Source organism: Chrysochloris asiatica, unplaced genomic scaffold, assembly GCF_000296735.1.
Source record: "Chrysochloris asiatica unplaced genomic scaffold, ChrAsi1.0 scaffold00110, whole genome shotgun sequence".
NCBI classification, from domain to species: Eukaryota; Metazoa; Chordata; class Mammalia; order Afrosoricida; family Chrysochloridae; genus Chrysochloris; species Chrysochloris asiatica.
The window spans coordinates 7,863,515-7,872,310 of record NW_006408628.1 but is presented as its reverse complement, the minus strand read 5'-3'; positions in this window follow the sequence as shown (position 1 = coordinate 7,872,310).

Genomic DNA, 8,796 nt, shown 5'->3' with positions numbered 1-8,796 from the left:
AAAATGCTGTTAAGAGGCAGCATGGGGTGGGGGTGGGGGTGGGGAGAAAGAAGTCTTGGGACACTCATGCATGACCTTGGACCCATGTTCAGTGCTCCCCAGTGGACCTGCCTGAGGACCTGGGTTGAGAAGGGGACATGATCCCATGTGAGCAAGAAATGGCCCTGTTTCACCAGGATCAGAGCCTGGCCTTACCAGTGGGAACTGGAGGGGAAGGTGGAAGGCCAGGGTGGCCAGGCTGGTTTGGCGGGTGTAGGTGGAGGATGGGGACGCTGAAGGAAAGACTAGGAAAAGCAAGCTGGAACTACACTCCAGAGGTGCCACCAGGTGTCAGGACTGGGCCACAGAAGTCAAGGACAAGGCAGGGAGAAGCAGACTCCAGGCTTATGCACTGTGGAGTGTGCACATGCAGCCTGTATAGAGGGTTGGGGAAACCATGTCTCAGGACCTCGATGAGGGGCACTGGGCTCAATGGTGGCAATGGCAGGAGTGGACCTTTGAGGACTGTGCTTTGACTAGGAGGATATGGTGGCATGAGATAGACTCCCTTCCATCCCTCCATCTACCCACACACGTTCTCACCCACCCATCTATCCATCCATCCACCTGCATACCCTCTTACCCACCTAACCACCACCACCAGATATGGTTGTACAGGTTGTTTCTTGGCTGAGGGGGCAAGTCCGACATAAAACCCATTCCAACATTCTTCTCATTCATCCCAGCTCAAATGGGTTTGTTCTGCCCTCTTAGTTCCTCTTCGTGTCTTTACGTCTTGGGCTGCAAAATGGCAACCGTGTGGATTACTGGTTGGGGATGATGGGTGGGTGGGCTAAATAGAATACAAGGCTGTAGTTTCCTAGTCACTAAAGGCCTTGTAATGCTGAAGGCAGGGAGTAGTGAGGGAGCCTTCCCACCACGTTCGGAGAGACTGAGTCATTTGTCTCCCTCTTCCTCCGGGTGCTCCGCCCTAGAGTCTGGGTGGCTGTCCACTCTCGGCTCTCTTGCTTTTCACTCTCTAATGTAATGTGGCTGAGGGGGTGAGGCACAGTAGATTCAAGGACCCTGGAGTTTGGTCCTGGTCCTGGTAGACTCAAAGACAAATAAGGTAGACAAAGAAGAAGACAGTGGACATGGTTACTTAATAATTGTACTGGCCAGGAGGTCACCTTGAGACCTCAGGCAAGTCTTTTACTTCACTAAGCTCATTTCCTACCCAGAAGCCCTCATTGGTTGGCTTTGGGGAAACCTCGTCTCAAGCTCTTACTCCTTTGTTACCTCACTGGGACTCCCAGCTTCTAGTCCATGTCTCAGGCTCCTGTTGTTGTTCAATGCCATTGAATTGGTTCCCACTTGTAGCACCCTGTATAAGGTTTCCAAGCAGCTGCTGGTGGGTTTGAACTACCGATCATGTGGTTCGAAGTCTAGTGCTGATCCTACAGTGCAGTCTGGTAAAATGGAAACCTTTGTGCTTCTAGTCCTGGTTCATCTCTGTGTGACCATGGGTGAGACACTTAACCTCTCTGGACTTAGTTTTCCTTTTCTATTAAAATGAGGGGGTTGGACTGGATCAGAGGCTCCAAATTGTTCTGAAAAGACTATAAGATCCTTTGGAGGTGCTTTAGGGGCCCAAGAGGTAGAGAAGAGGGAAGTTCAAGAGATGATTTAAGGGCCCAGGACTCTGCAATTCAGTGAGAGCAGCTCTGCTTTTGGCTGTTACATGGGAGGTAGGCAGGATGGTATACATATTTTTATGACAATGATGGTATACCATAATAATGCACACGCGAAAGTTGTACAGTGAATAAGGTAGACTGTAGGAGAATTGATGCTTTTGAGTTACGGTGTTGAGGAAAATATTGAAAGTGCCATGGGCTGCCAAAAGAATAAACAGATGTGTGTTGGAAGAGGTACAGCCAGAGTGCTCCTTGGAGGCCAGGATGGCCAGACTTTGTCTCTCATGCTTTGGATATATTGTCAGGGGAACCAGCCACTGGGGAAGGATATCATGTTTGGTAAGGTGGAGGGTCAGAGAAAAAGAGACCCTCAGCGAGATGGATTGGCAAAGTGGCAGCATCAATGGGCCCAAGAGTGGCAGCAATTGTGAGGTTGACCCAGTGTTTTATTCTGTTGTGCATAGGGTCACTGTGAGTTGGTACTGACTCAATGGCACCTAACAACAACAACAACAACATATATATTTTTTGCAAACAGTACAACTCCTTCTGAGTTAGTTTCCTGTGAATGCTATGTGTGTTGCATGCATCTGTATAATTTTAGTGGGAACACTATATGTGAAAATATTGTAGTGTCTTGCACTTGGTTCAAATGTCCTGGGTTCAAATCCTATTTCCGCCATTTAGTAATTGTGAGAGCTTGGGCAGATTGCTTCAGCTTGCCAAGTCTCAGCTTCCTCATCTTTGAAATGGGGGCAAGTAGCAATACCTCCATCACAGGATTATTGTGGAGATTACATGAGATAATAAATTCAAAGTGCTCAGGAGAGAGCTCAGCACCATCAGTGAATGTTAACCAACATCATTACTGAGGTCCATACAGACGCTGGCTGTTCAAATAAAAGTTTGGAAGCCATTAGATGGGATGGTCTAGAAGGTTTCTTCTTGTTCCCGCTTCAGAGCCACACCAAGCCTCCTGTCTGACCACTCCCTGACACAGCCCAGTCCTGAAGATGGGCAGGGCAGGGCTGGCCAGCCTGGTGAGCAGGTGGGTGGCTTGGCTGTCTCTCTGCCAGGGAAGGAGCAAGGCGGGCCAGGCGTGGGGTGGTTATCGCCAGGATCAGGTGCACACTGAGGCTATGTGCTCAGTTTCCAGCCCCAGTCCAGGAGGAAAAGGCCATTTAGATCCCAACAATGGTGGCTTCCTGTGTTCCTGAGAGGCAGGAAGCCACCCCAGGACAGAGTACCGGCAGCCCAGCTGAGGGGGGGCTGGGGCCAAGGGCTGGGCTTGGGGGTGCAGTTCTCGGCCCTGGCAGGTGATTTAAGGACCCCTGCCCTGTATTGGATCCTCCAGCCCTTCTCAGACCAGGGCCCTGCTGTGTGGAGTAAATGCTGATGCCCATGGCAGGGCAGGTCTCCATAGAGCAGTGAACAGATCACGGGCTTTCTTTCAGTAGGGCAGGTGTGTGGGGGAGCTGGGAGGGGCTGCCATCTGTCCACCAAGGTAGGACTGACATCCGAGGGACACCAGGAGAAGGAGGGACCGGGATCTTCCTGTCCTTGTGCCCCCACCTTGTGGAGCGAGCATCTCTGCCAGCCACAGGCCAGGTACTCTCCTTTTAGACCCTTTCAGACTTGGATCCTGAGTTTTCTCTTTCTTGTTTGCAAGGAAAAGTGGTGGTCAGTGATGACTTTGATGGGGACTCTGGCTAGGTTACCCACAAGTTCTCACAGCTGCAAGGGGCTTGCTGTTGTTGGTTCTGATCCATAGCAACCTTTGGTTGAATGAAACACCGCCTGGTCCTGCACCATTCTCACAACTGCTGCTAAGCTTGAGCCCACTGCTGCTGCCACTGTGCTAATCCATCTCATTGGGAGGAGAGACTACAGTTTCAGGGATTGTAAAGGCCTTCAGGCTGAGAGAGCTGAGTGTTAAGACTGTGGGGTGCAGTGGATAGCCCAGCCATCTGGAGAGGGCTGCTGGGTTCATAGGTATTCTCATTAACTAAAGTTTTGTTTAACCTTTAAATATCAAAACATCTAATGAAGAAAAGGAAGATACAGGCCAATTCCCTAGGGGGACTACTAGTCAACTGCCTTATTTTTAGTAGCATAAGAGTCTTAACTCATCTAACCTTCCCAACAAGCCTATGAGACAAAGTGACCTGAGTCTCAGTCAAGGAATCAGAGAGTGGGCAGATGGACAGCAGGTCCAGTGGATGATGTGGTCTGGGGATGGAACAATTATTCCTCCCTTAAGTCTCCCTCACCAGGCTCCATCCTGGTGGAGTCTGCATGAAGAAGCTTAGAAATCCCCACTGACTCCAAAGAGCTTTGCCTGCTAGTGGGGCTCACAGGCCCTCTTTGTCTGTTCACTGGCTCCAGAATTGTAGCCCCAGTCCCAGGGTTTAGGCTGGGAGGGTCCTTTCAGATTGAGATTCACTCGAGGTTGAAATTTATTGAGTCCCATCAGTAGGTCCTAGTGTAGTGCCGTAGGATAAGCACACAACCTTAAGGTTGGCTTGAACTGTAAGATTGGTGGTTCAAACTTACCAGTCACTCCTCAGATACCCCCCTATACAGGGTCTCTATGAGTCAGAACCAAAGGCACACAACAACAACAACAACAACAACATTTGTAGGTCAGGCCCTGATCTTGGTAGAAGGCAGGATTAACATTGCAAAGTTGAACAGAACCTTTTTCTGCCTTTGAGAAACCCATAGCTGGATGCTGGTAGCATGTGTGTGTGGGGAGGGGTGGTGGTGGGAGTAAATTATACAATAATACTTTGTCTTCCAAGATAATAATAAGAGTTTTCTAAGGGATGTGGTGCTGTAGGGTAAGTACTAGACTTTTAACCACAAGGCGAGCAGTTCAAACCCACCAGCCACTTCTATGAAACCCTATACAGGGTTGTTATGAGTCAGAAGCAATTCGATGGCACTTAACAAGGGATGTGAACTGAGAACTTGGAGCACAAAGATTGGAGGGACCATTTACAAGTGCTGGATTATCTAGGGATGGACATTTCGAACTGGGCCTTGAAGGATGTATATGAGTTCATCATTCTGGACTTGCTCCTTGCAGACTGAAAGGTCCATTTGAAGAGAGGCCAGGTGTTTGCTGTGGCAGGGACGGATCTCTTTTGAGGCAGTGGCAGGAGGTAGAGGCAGGACAAGAGCTGCAGGGCTTTATAAAATATACTGAGGAGCTGGGCAGAGGGGTCTCAGAGGGAACTGATGGGCTCAGTTTGTACTTGAGCTTGAGCTTGGCTTTGTGGATTGCAAAGTGATCAGACTGGTGCAAGGTGGGGTCCAGGGAAGGATAATTGATCTGAACTGGGGCAGTGGTGGGTGACTAGAGATGAAGGCTGGATTCTGTAGCCTCTTTGTAGCTACTTTCCTCCACGTGATGACTAATTGATTGGGAGACTTAAGAAAGGGAGGAAGGAGTTAAAGAAAGGAGAGAGTAAGGAAGCTCCTCCCGGCAGGTGGGTCCCTGGCTTTAGTTCCCAGTGTCAGCAGTTGGTGTCTTGCTTTCTGAGGGATCTTATGCTTTGGTTGCTGTGATAGTTATCTATGACCCCAAACCAAACCTACTGCCATAGAGTCATTCCCAACTCACAGCAAAAGGTGTCTGAGGCTGTGTATCCTTACAGGAGTTCTTATGTGGTAATGCAAGATAATGTGCTGGACCAAAAGGTCAATTTGAGCTACAAGGTCAGCAGTTCAAACTCACCAGCTGCTCCTCAGAAACCTTATAGAGGGTCACTATGAGTCGAAACTGACTCGATGGCACTTATCAACAACAACAAATCGTTACAGGACCAGAAAACTTCATCTTTCTGATGGGTTTGAACTGCCAAACTTGCAGTTAGCAGTCCAGTGCTTATCCTACAGCACCACCTGGCTCCTTATATATCTATTGCTGCATAACAGATTACTCCACAAGGTAGAGGTTTAAAACAAATCAAAGATGGTTATCTTGAATCGTTTGTAAAAAATCAGGCATTCCTGAGGGGCTTAGCTGCGCTCCAGCTTGATGTATCTCATGAGGTTGCAGTCAAGATGTCAGCCAGAGCTGTATTCACTGAGGACCTGGATGCACCTGGAACATCCACCTGCAAGATGCCTCCCTCCCGTGGCCGTTGGCAGAGGGCTTCAGTTCCTCACCATGTGGTCTCTTCATAGGGCTGCTTGAATTCCTCATGACAAAGTGACTTGTTCCTCCTGCTTGATCCTCCAGTGGACCAAAGCTGAAGCTACATGTCTTTAAGAACATTGCCATCATTTCTATAATCTCCTATTGGTCACACAAATCAGCCCTATTCACTATGGAGGGAACTACACAAGGGCATGGCTGCCTCAATTTCTCTTTCTGTAATCCATTTGAATGTACCATTGGTCTGGATAGTGAGAAGCCAACAGAATAGCATTCCAGGTTCAGATTACAGGAGGAGGGATGGCACATTCAACAGGAGAAAACACTGGCCCAGAGAAGATCTGAGAAAGGTGCTGAGGCATATAAATGGGTGGTCCCTGCAGGGGACTCAGAGGGAGAGGGCTTCCCTGGTGCTGTACGTGCAAGCATTCTTGGACAGGAGTTTGGCAACACCTGCCCTGCCTGGAACCTGTCACTTTCATCTTCTGGGTTGTTATAGTTTGCTCTCCACTGTAGAGTCACTGGGCTTCCAAGGTCAGGCTCCCCGCATCCCAGCATGCCCAGGAAGCGCTCAGCTTACCATATTGCTATAGCCCAGTGATTTCTCCATTTGGTTACCATTCATCAGCTTTTCAAGGGCATTGGTTGAATGTCTGCCCACTATGTGACAGGCAGGGCTGCCCTGTGTGGTCATGCAAGGCCATTTACTGCCAAGGACAGCTTCCCCAGAGAGCAGTGAATCAGCCCATGCTGAGCTCACCAAGCCATGCACCCTGGCCCAAGGCTGGGCCTGCCTGGGGAAAGGGTACCTTCCTGCCATTCCTACAGAGACACTGCACCATCTCAGTTATATGTCCCCAGTGCTGGGCAGCTCAAAGGCTGGCCTCTTTTCTAATTGGTATAAATAAGCTGTATGGCCCCGTGGGTGGCTATGATGTGAATGGGACAGGTATGTTCCCTGCCTTCATGAGTCTGGTGTCAGGAGATGTACTAGATACATAAATCAACAAGGAAATGACTACCCAACATGGCTTTAGATTGAGAACCGTGCTGTGAAGGAAATAATCAGTATGCTGAGAGAGAAAAATGGAGAACTTACTCTAGTTTGGAGCCGCTGGAGGTGCAAATGGTTAATTCGCTCTGCTGCTAACTGAAAGGTTGAAGGTTTGAGTCTGATCAGAGGTGCCTCTGAAAGGTCTGACAATATACTTCCAAAAATCATCTATTGAAAATGCTGTGGAGCACAGTTCTACTCTGACACATATGGGGTTACCGTGAGTTGGGGTCAACTCAGTGGCAACTAGTTTGGATGGTCAGGAAAGGGCTCTTTGTAGAGAGTGCTTTGTGTGGATTCAACTTGGTTAGGTTTGGAGTGTTGGGTGAGAAGAGTGTTCTCAGCAGTTGGAATAACAGGTAAGGTAGGAGACAGAGTGGAGCATTCTGGGAAGTGTCAGAAGTGTGAAGTGTGGCACTAATGTCCAAACTGGGGTTGGGAGGCTCAAAGTGGACACTCAAGGATGCCTTTTTAGGATGTATCGATGTTGGTGTGGGTGGGTGAATGGGTGTTACAGGTCAGGCAAAGGCTGAGGGTGGAACGAGTTTGATTAAATGGAGGTACACATAAATTCCAAGGAACCCTGGGAGCATTGTGGATTACAAACTGGGCTACTAACCGCAAGGTCAACAGTTTGAATTTACCAGTCACTCCATGGGAGAAAGAGGAGACTTTCTGCCCCATAAAGATTTACAGCCTCAGAAATTCTATATGTCACTGAGTATGAACCCATTCGACGGCATGTAACCACCACCACACCACACATAAACTCTAGCAGATATCTTTGGTCAGGTCCAACTCAGCAAACATTTGTTGTTGTTGTAAAGTACCATTGAGTCATTTCCAACTCATAGCACCCCTGTATAGGGTTTCCAAGGCGTGGCTGGTAAGTTTGAACCAACCTTGCAATTCAAACAGACCTTACGGTCCAGTGCTTATCCACGGCGCCACATCAGGATGCCAAAAAATTTAAGTTTCTATAATATGCTTAAGATTCCTGGTGTGGCACTGTGGGACAATGCACTAGACCACAAGGTCAGTTTGAACTGCAAGGTCGGCAGTTCAAGTTCACCAGCCGCTCCTTGGAAACGCTATTAGTTAGAACCAACTCAGCAGCATTTAAAAACCACAACAACCTACTATGTCTGGTGGTGTGTGTGTGTTTGTATCTATGAGACACAAACACATGCACACTGATCCCTCCTTGAAGACCACAACTGCAAGATCCAAGATGGGGCAAATGAGAAGGGCTGCTTAGGCATCATCCTGAAGGCTGAGGTTGTAGTCAGCTGAAGAAGGCGGAAGGTCCTTATCTGAGGCTTTTTCAATTCTACACTCCAAGGTCAGAGAGGAAGATGTGGGCTAGAGTTAGAGTTGAGGGCTATGTCCGGGTGTGGTCAGGGTGGATATGCCTCATCAAGGCCAGGGGTGGAGAAGTACCCGAGTTGTACTCGGTGGCCTTGCTCAGTACCAGTTGAATCATGGGGCCTGAGCTAGGGCCAGGACTCAGTTCTGGAGAACAAGGATCCATGGGCAAGGTCTCATCCCAGACCTTGTTTGCCTCCCCGCTTCTCAGTTATGCCAGAGACAAACCAGAAGCCTCAGTGTAGGGAAACCTGGAGCCTCTTTTGCCCATCCCATGGCCTTCATCTGTGCCTTAGTATTCTGCTAAGGAGCACCAAACCAAAATGAAACCTACTACCCTATTGTAGATTCTGACTCATAACACCCCTATAGCACAAAGGAGAAGCACCCCATTGGGTTTCCAAGGCTACCCCATCTTTCTCTTTCACAGCAGTTGGTCTTATGCTTAACCACTGCATCATCAGGGTTCCATCATTTAAGGAGCAGGCTGGCACAAAGCTAGAAGTGGCTGGGGTATTGTGGCTCTAAGGGAGTGGGGG